General features: G+C 44.6%; 1 protein-coding gene across 5 annotated transcripts in view; it reads right to left on the bottom strand.

Moving 5' to 3' along the window:
* The window catches only part of Slc7a6 (solute carrier family 7 member 6), a 24166-nt gene extending 17970 nt beyond the window's left edge, over positions 1 to 6196 (bottom strand). Inside the window, exons 1-3 of one of the 5 annotated variants that reach the window (XM_055621158.1) lie at positions 6163 to 6196; positions 4525 to 4648; positions 3770 to 3910 (exon numbers count right to left, since the gene is read on the bottom strand). The gene's annotated coding sequence lies outside the window, so the exon portion shown is untranslated. Of the gene's footprint in view, positions 1 to 3769; positions 3911 to 4524; positions 4649 to 5642; positions 5687 to 5861; positions 5958 to 6137 lie in introns of those variants that run through there. The other 4 variants (XM_055621155.1, XM_055621156.1, XM_055621159.1 and 1 more) reach the window with 4 other exon arrangements.
* Positions 6197 to 6847: the final 651 nt, after the last annotated feature.

Below are 6847 nucleotides of genomic sequence, written 5' to 3'. Positions count from 1 at the left end.
AAAGAAAGAAAGAAAGAAAGAAAGAAAGAAAGAAAGAAAGAAAGAAAGAAAGAAAAGTAACTACAACAAAAATCCTTTGTGCCTAAAGAACAGACAGGAAATTCTAGTCAAAACCACTGAAAAGTATACCCTCTGTGCCAGGAGAAATAACCCAGAAAGATCTATCCCATCCAGACACAAGGAAACTAAGGCTGAATCAGGACAAAAAGACAACCTCCCTGCTCCCCACTAGGAGTTTGCATCCAGAAGAAAGCAGCTCTGCTATACTGAGAGGAGCTAAGCCTGAATAGGACATAAACTTTGAGAAAGACTTCCCTAAAGCAAACCAACAACAGAGGAATCTGAAGGCAAGGTTACCTAAGGCACTAACTATAGCAACAAAACCCCAACACAATCCTTCTATATAACTGGCTCAAACTCTTCTATCAACAACCTTGCAAAAGAGTCACACCCATTCTCAAAATAAAAATTATATACCTCAATTTCCTCAAATTCTACAAACTATGGCAATCACTAAGAAATTTTAAGGAAAAACAAAACAAACAAACAAACAAAACACTATCAAGAGGCAAAGTAATCAACATGACCAGACTTAGGATTCAGATAACAGAAACATCAAACAGACTGTTTAAAACAACTATAATACAGATACATTCAGTCACCTATGGTCCTGGCTACTTGGAGACCTGAGACAGGATGATCACTTAAGCCCAGAAGTTCAAGACTACTGTCTGAAATACATCAACACCTCATTTCAAAAGAAAATGAGCACAAGCAAATAAACAAATATATGTATGTATATGGGGGTGTGGTGGGGCCTAAAGAGACAGCTCAGTGTTCCCTGTATAATCCTTAGAAACACTTTCTACAAAACACAAGAGCATACATAATGGCTCATCAAACATGCTTTAATCCTAGCACTGGGGAGACAGAGGCAGAAGGATCTCTGTGAATACCTGCCCAGGCCAGTGCTATATAGAGACCCTTTCTCAAAACAAAACAAAGAACTCAAGGCAAATGGATCCTGAGGAACTACATCCAAGGTTAACCAATGACCTCCATACACACTTCATTTGCATAGAAACACATATGCATACACACAAAAGAAAAACATACATAACTACAGTGAGTCTCGAAATAAAGTTCAGTGGTTGAGTACTTGCAGAGCCTGCATGAGAGCCTGGGTTCAATCCTACACCTGCCAAAAAGTAGAAATATAATAACTGTGATTAATAAATTAAAGGTCTTAATGAAAAACTCACCAGTAAGAAGAACAAATGTGGAAAACTGTGAGTCTGAATAGAAAAAAATAAAACAGGGCAAAATATATAAAAGCTGAAAGACCATATTAAGCTTATTTACAATATTAATGAAGCCTCAAGCAAAAACTGCAAAAATATACTGTGGATTTATAGTATAAAGGAAAAAATGCCTAGCAATTACTATCACAAAAAATAGGAGGCAAAAACTGGAGAATACTGTTATAAGGTTTGGGGTTTTGTTTTTGTTATAAGACTCTTACATTATAGTGAAGGAATACATTATTTAAGGGTAGACTGTGGTTAAAGACTCATGAGGTTAAAGTATAGCTCAGTGGTAGAGAGCTTGCCAAACATATAATTATGGCCCTGTCCCCTGGAGGCCAGCAAAAGATTTACACTGTAAAATTAGGGCAACAATTAACAAATATTAATGAGGTATAAATAATAAGCCAACAGCAGCGAACTGGGTATGATGACACATGTCTTGTCTATACATAAGGTTGGCCTCAAGCTTGCAGCAATCTTCCACCTCTGCAGGAATCCTGTACTGGGACTATAGGTATGTATCAAGTCTATCTTAAAAAGCAGATTTGAATTCACTTAAAGATACTGAGCTGGGCGGTGGCTCATGCCTGTAATCTCAGTACTCAAAGAGGCAGAGTCAGGTGGAGGTCTGTGAGTTCAAGGCCAGTCTGGTCCACAAATCAAGTCCAGGATGGCCAAGGCTACACAGAGAAACCCTGTCTGAGGGAAACGAGGGAGAAAACATAAAAAGTTACTGAGAAAAGGAGCAAAAAAAAAAAAAAAAAAAGCTCAAACAGGGATACATCTCTGTTGGTAGAGTATTTGCCTTAGTACACACAAAGACATGGTTTGCTTTACAGTACAGCATAAACCAAAATAGAAGACCATGCCTATAATTCCAGCACTCAGAAAGTGAAGACAAAAAGATCAAAATAGTTTATCTACAGCTACATTTCAATTACAAAGAAAGCCTATAGTCCTAAAACTAGATTGACTAATAAGGTAGGATAACAAACTAAAGGGTGCCCTTAACTACATAGAGAGATTGTGTCTCAAACAAAATGAAATCAGAAAAGTGGCTCAGCTCAGCAGGTAAATAGCACTTGTGAAAGCCTCAAGTCTGTTGACCCTAGTTCAATTCCCAGGATCTATGAAGAAAGCCAGATGTACACCTGTAATCCCAGCACTGAAATGCGGCCACACCGACACTGAGACAGAAAACCAGAAGGAAGCCTGTCAGCTAGATAGCTTGGAGTATGCTATCAGTAACAACCAGCAAGGCAGACTTTGCCTCAACAGGTGGAAGGTGAGGACCAACTCCCAAAAGTTGTTTTCCTGACCTCTACATTCCATGGCTCTAACATGACCACACTCACATACACATAAAAAATAAAAGAATTTAAAAAGAATACAAAAATGAAAGGAAACAAAAAGATGCTTTTGTTAAAAGTTCTTTAAAACACACACACACATAAACACATGTATGTGGGTTTGTTTTTCCTTGAGACAATGTCGCATTCTGAATCAAAAGCCAAGCTGTTCTAGAACTCAATATTTAGAGCAAACCAGCATTAACATCACATTCTCTGTCACTGTACTTCTGTTTGGGGGGGGGGGGGAAGCTGATGAGGACAGAAAAAGAATGACAAAAAAAAGTTGCCACAACTGCAATAATGGTTTAAATTGCATTTAATCAGTTCCAGAGTACTACATATACACAAAAAAGGACTCCACATCTATGTGAGAGGCATTGTCCATCCATATCCAGAGATCCGTAGACTCTGAAACAATGGGGCGACAACTGCTGGCTTAAGGGGCCCAGTTTAAGCCAGTATCAAGCCTGGTGTTAGAAGTGGGTCACCAAAATTCTACCAAATCACCTACCTGAGTCAACTGTCTTCATTTTTTATACAATAGTTAAAATAAATCAGTATAAAACAATCATACATAGTTACTAGCCTCTAACTCCCTACATCTCTAAAACAACTGTTGAAAACAGTTTCCATGAATCATTCAAACCCCAAAAACATCTTATCTTGAAAAAACAATGTTACCCTCTACTTGTAAAGACACACCCCAGGGGCTGAGAGTGTGATTACATGGGTGGAGTGCACACTCACCAGGGTTGAGGCTAGACACCCTGGGTTCAATCCTCAGCATGAGAGAGAGAGAGAGAGAGAGAGAGAGAGAGAGAGAGAAAGAAAGAAAGAAAGAAAGAAAGAAAGAAAGAAAGAAAGGAAGGGCAGTTTCTTGTAGTATTTCATCCTATTTTCCAGGCTCCTACAGCAGGTAATAAATGAGTTAACCAGACCTCTAAAACTTCATGAAATTTTAACAAAAAAACTATCATATGCAATTAAAAAAAGTAAATCAATATAAAATGCAATTAGACAGGAAGTTGTAAATATCATTATTATAACTTTTTTTTCAAGTAACAAAAATTATGTTTTATGGAGACTAACAGGTAATTGGATACAATTTACCTTCCAATCACAATGGATAGGATACTCTTACTTCAACAGTATTTGCTACATAGTCTTTTCCATGGCTCTGGTCTCTTGTTTGATTTTGTTTCTTTTTCTTGAGACAGGATCTCTCTCTCTCTCTTCCAAGCTCAGGCTGACCTGGAATTCATTACATAGCTCAGGGAGACCTTGGAACTCTAGAACTCTCAGCTTCCCAATTAGCCATATATATATATATTTTTTAATTGATTTATTATTTATACAGTATTGTCAGCAGACCAGAAGAGGGCACCAGATCTCATGATAGAAGGTTATGAGCTACCATGTGGTTGCTGGGAATTGAACACAGGACCTCTGGAAAAACAGCCAGTACTCTTAACCTGTGAGCCATCATTCCAGCCCCCATCATGTCTTAAATTATAAACCACCAGAAATTATTCTTTAGAAAAACAAAATAGAGCTCATAAAACAGAGCCAAGCGGTGTAGCTCAGGCCTATAACCCTAGCACTTGGGAAGCTAAGTCTTCCTCATCTACAAAGAGCATTTGAAGCTAGCCTGGGCTACATGAAACTTATCTCGAAAAAAAAGTGAAAACGACCTATCTCATAATTTCTCTACAAAATTATTATGTGTTATGCTGCTTCACAACACTATGGTTTTTTAAAGCCTTCTTACTAGTGTCATAGTCAACAAAGCATGCAAATACCTACGAATTCCTTTTTAGAAACCATTAGAGCCCGAAGAAAATAAAGAACAAAGTGGTAAAATTCACCTGTCCAAAATAAGTGAAAATTCACAGCTTTTCGAGTCGTTTCATCACAAATGAGTCGGGTACCAAGAAAATAATTCCTCACAGCAAGGACTAATTCGATTTCTCTGTTTTGGCCATTCAATCTCTGTAACAAAGAATAAGTTCTTAGTTACTTATTTAAAAAAACAACTAACATGGAAAGCATCAGGGTGCACTGGGAGGCAGAGGCAGGCGGATCTCTGTGAGCTGGAGGCCAGTCTGGTCTGTAAGGTGAGTCCAGGACAGCCAAGCCTACACAGAGAAACCCTGTCTCAACAAAAAAAATAAATAAATAAATAAAATAAAATAAAATTCAGGCTTCTGGTTTTCTGTCTTTCTTTTTCTCCATTGTTTGCGGTATGAAACCCAGGACTTTGCACGACAAACACTGTCCCAAGGTCCTCTACCCCTATCAGGATTGAATTTTTTTTTTTTTCACACATTTGCCAGGAAAAAGAAAATCAAATATAACTCAAGTAAGACCAAAGTCGGGAAGAAAAAGCCATCTGTATGAAATTACAATGGAACCTTAACAATGCAGGAAGTCTAGGCAGAGCTTCCTGAAGGACCTCCCCAGGTAAAAGAGGTAAAAATGACCTCAGAAAGCAGCTGCAGGCTTCAAAGCTGTTCCTGCTTAAGTCTTCAAATCCAGGAGCAGCTCTCCGAAATAAGGCACACCTAACAGCCGGGAGTACTGCTCGTTAGATTAGCTGCTAACGCCTGAGGGTTTTATTAGTCGTTGTTTAGCCCCCTCCAACACAGGAGATCCAATTCTTTCCCAAGTGTTCACGGCTGGTTCCCCAAGACTTGTTAAATTAGATGTTGATTTCTATTTATACTGACCCATTACACAACACGGTGTCCAGCCTTTTGGCTTGGTGCTCGGTACAGAATTTTCAGAATGTTTCACAAATATTTCCTGACATTTGTGACATGAGATGGTCAAACGAGATAACAAGAATACGGAAACGCTCCAGGGAGCCCCAAGAGCACCGAGCTCCCAAGCGCCGGTTCCCCCAAGCCCGAGAAGGTGCATTCCCGCATCCCCCACGCCCGCCCTGCAATCTCTGCCCTCCCCGCGCGGCCGGCCCCTCGCACACCAGCCTCCTCCTCCTCGCTGCCCCCCGGGGCCCCCGGGGCTCCCAGGCGCGGAGGAGCCAGTCTTTCAGCCCTTGCCGCGCTCGTTCCTCTCCCGCTCCAGCCTCCCCCGTCGCCTCGGTCGCCCCGGGTCGCACACACGCCAGAGCCACCCTCACGCCCACGGCTTTTCCGCTCACGCCCTAGGTTTTTCCGTCGGACACGGCCTCCCTCGCACTCACCGTCACGCCGTCCGCCTCACCCTCGGGACCTTGCACGCTCCCAGAGCCACCCGGGGTCTCTTCCCTCACACACACGCACGCACACACACACGCGCGAGCGCGCGCGCGCGCCTCCCTCACACCACCGCGGCTCCACGCTCCCGGCGTCCCCCTCTCAGCCGTGGCGTCTCGCGCGCGCCCTCCGCCCCACGCGGTTTCCGGCCCGCATCCAGCCCCCCCGCCCGGCCTCCCGCGAGCCGACCCCGGGCCCGGCCCGAACCGGCCCCGGCCCCTCACCTCCTCTCTCCCCCTCGCCAGTTACCTCCTCGTGGCCGGGGGCTGCCAGGATGCTCGGGCGCGCGGCCGCCGCAGCCGCTCAGGCCCCGCCCACGCCACGTCACTCGCAGCCGCTCGCGACGGCGCGCGCCGCCTGGGGACCCGGCCCGGACCGGCGCGGGGGGCCTCCTCGGGCGGCGTTGCTTCCGGGCACCAGAGCGCGCCGGGGCCCGAGGCGATGCGCGGGCCGGGAGTGAGTCACCTCCGGCAGGCGGGGCCCAGGGGTCCCCCGCCGGCTGTGACCGGGGTCCGGTCACCCCCATCGGGGATGAAGTCACTTGAAGCCTCTGAGGCTCCCCGTAGGGATGCTGCAGCGAGGAGCTCTTAAGGGCCCCCACACTCCATTTTCTTCCCGGCCGTTTATGGGAATTCCATACCCGGTAGGACCCCGGACAATTGACACAAAGAGCTGTGGACCGCCTCCCTACCTAGATGACGGCCCACCTTCAGTCTGTGGAACCCAGGACTTCAGTTCAGACTCACTTCGACCCTGGAAGGCACAGCTACTTCTTGCTCCCTTAGTCACCCCAGGGCTTTGTCCTAGTCTCGCCTAACTGTCTTGGGAATGCTGCAGCCTCCTGTCCTTTTCCTCTCACTAGTTGCTCCTCGATCTCCTTTTAGGTTATCTTCTTCTCTGGTGGCGCTGGTGCTCAATTCAAGGCCTCTTGTCT

Source organism: Psammomys obesus, unplaced genomic scaffold, assembly GCF_907164565.1.
Source record: "Psammomys obesus unplaced genomic scaffold, mPsaObe1.curated_primary_1811, whole genome shotgun sequence".
In the NCBI taxonomy this organism is placed as follows: domain Eukaryota; kingdom Metazoa; phylum Chordata; class Mammalia; order Rodentia; family Muridae; genus Psammomys; species Psammomys obesus.
Note: the sequence above shows the minus strand (reverse complement) of the source record. Positions and strands in the feature narration are given on the sequence as shown.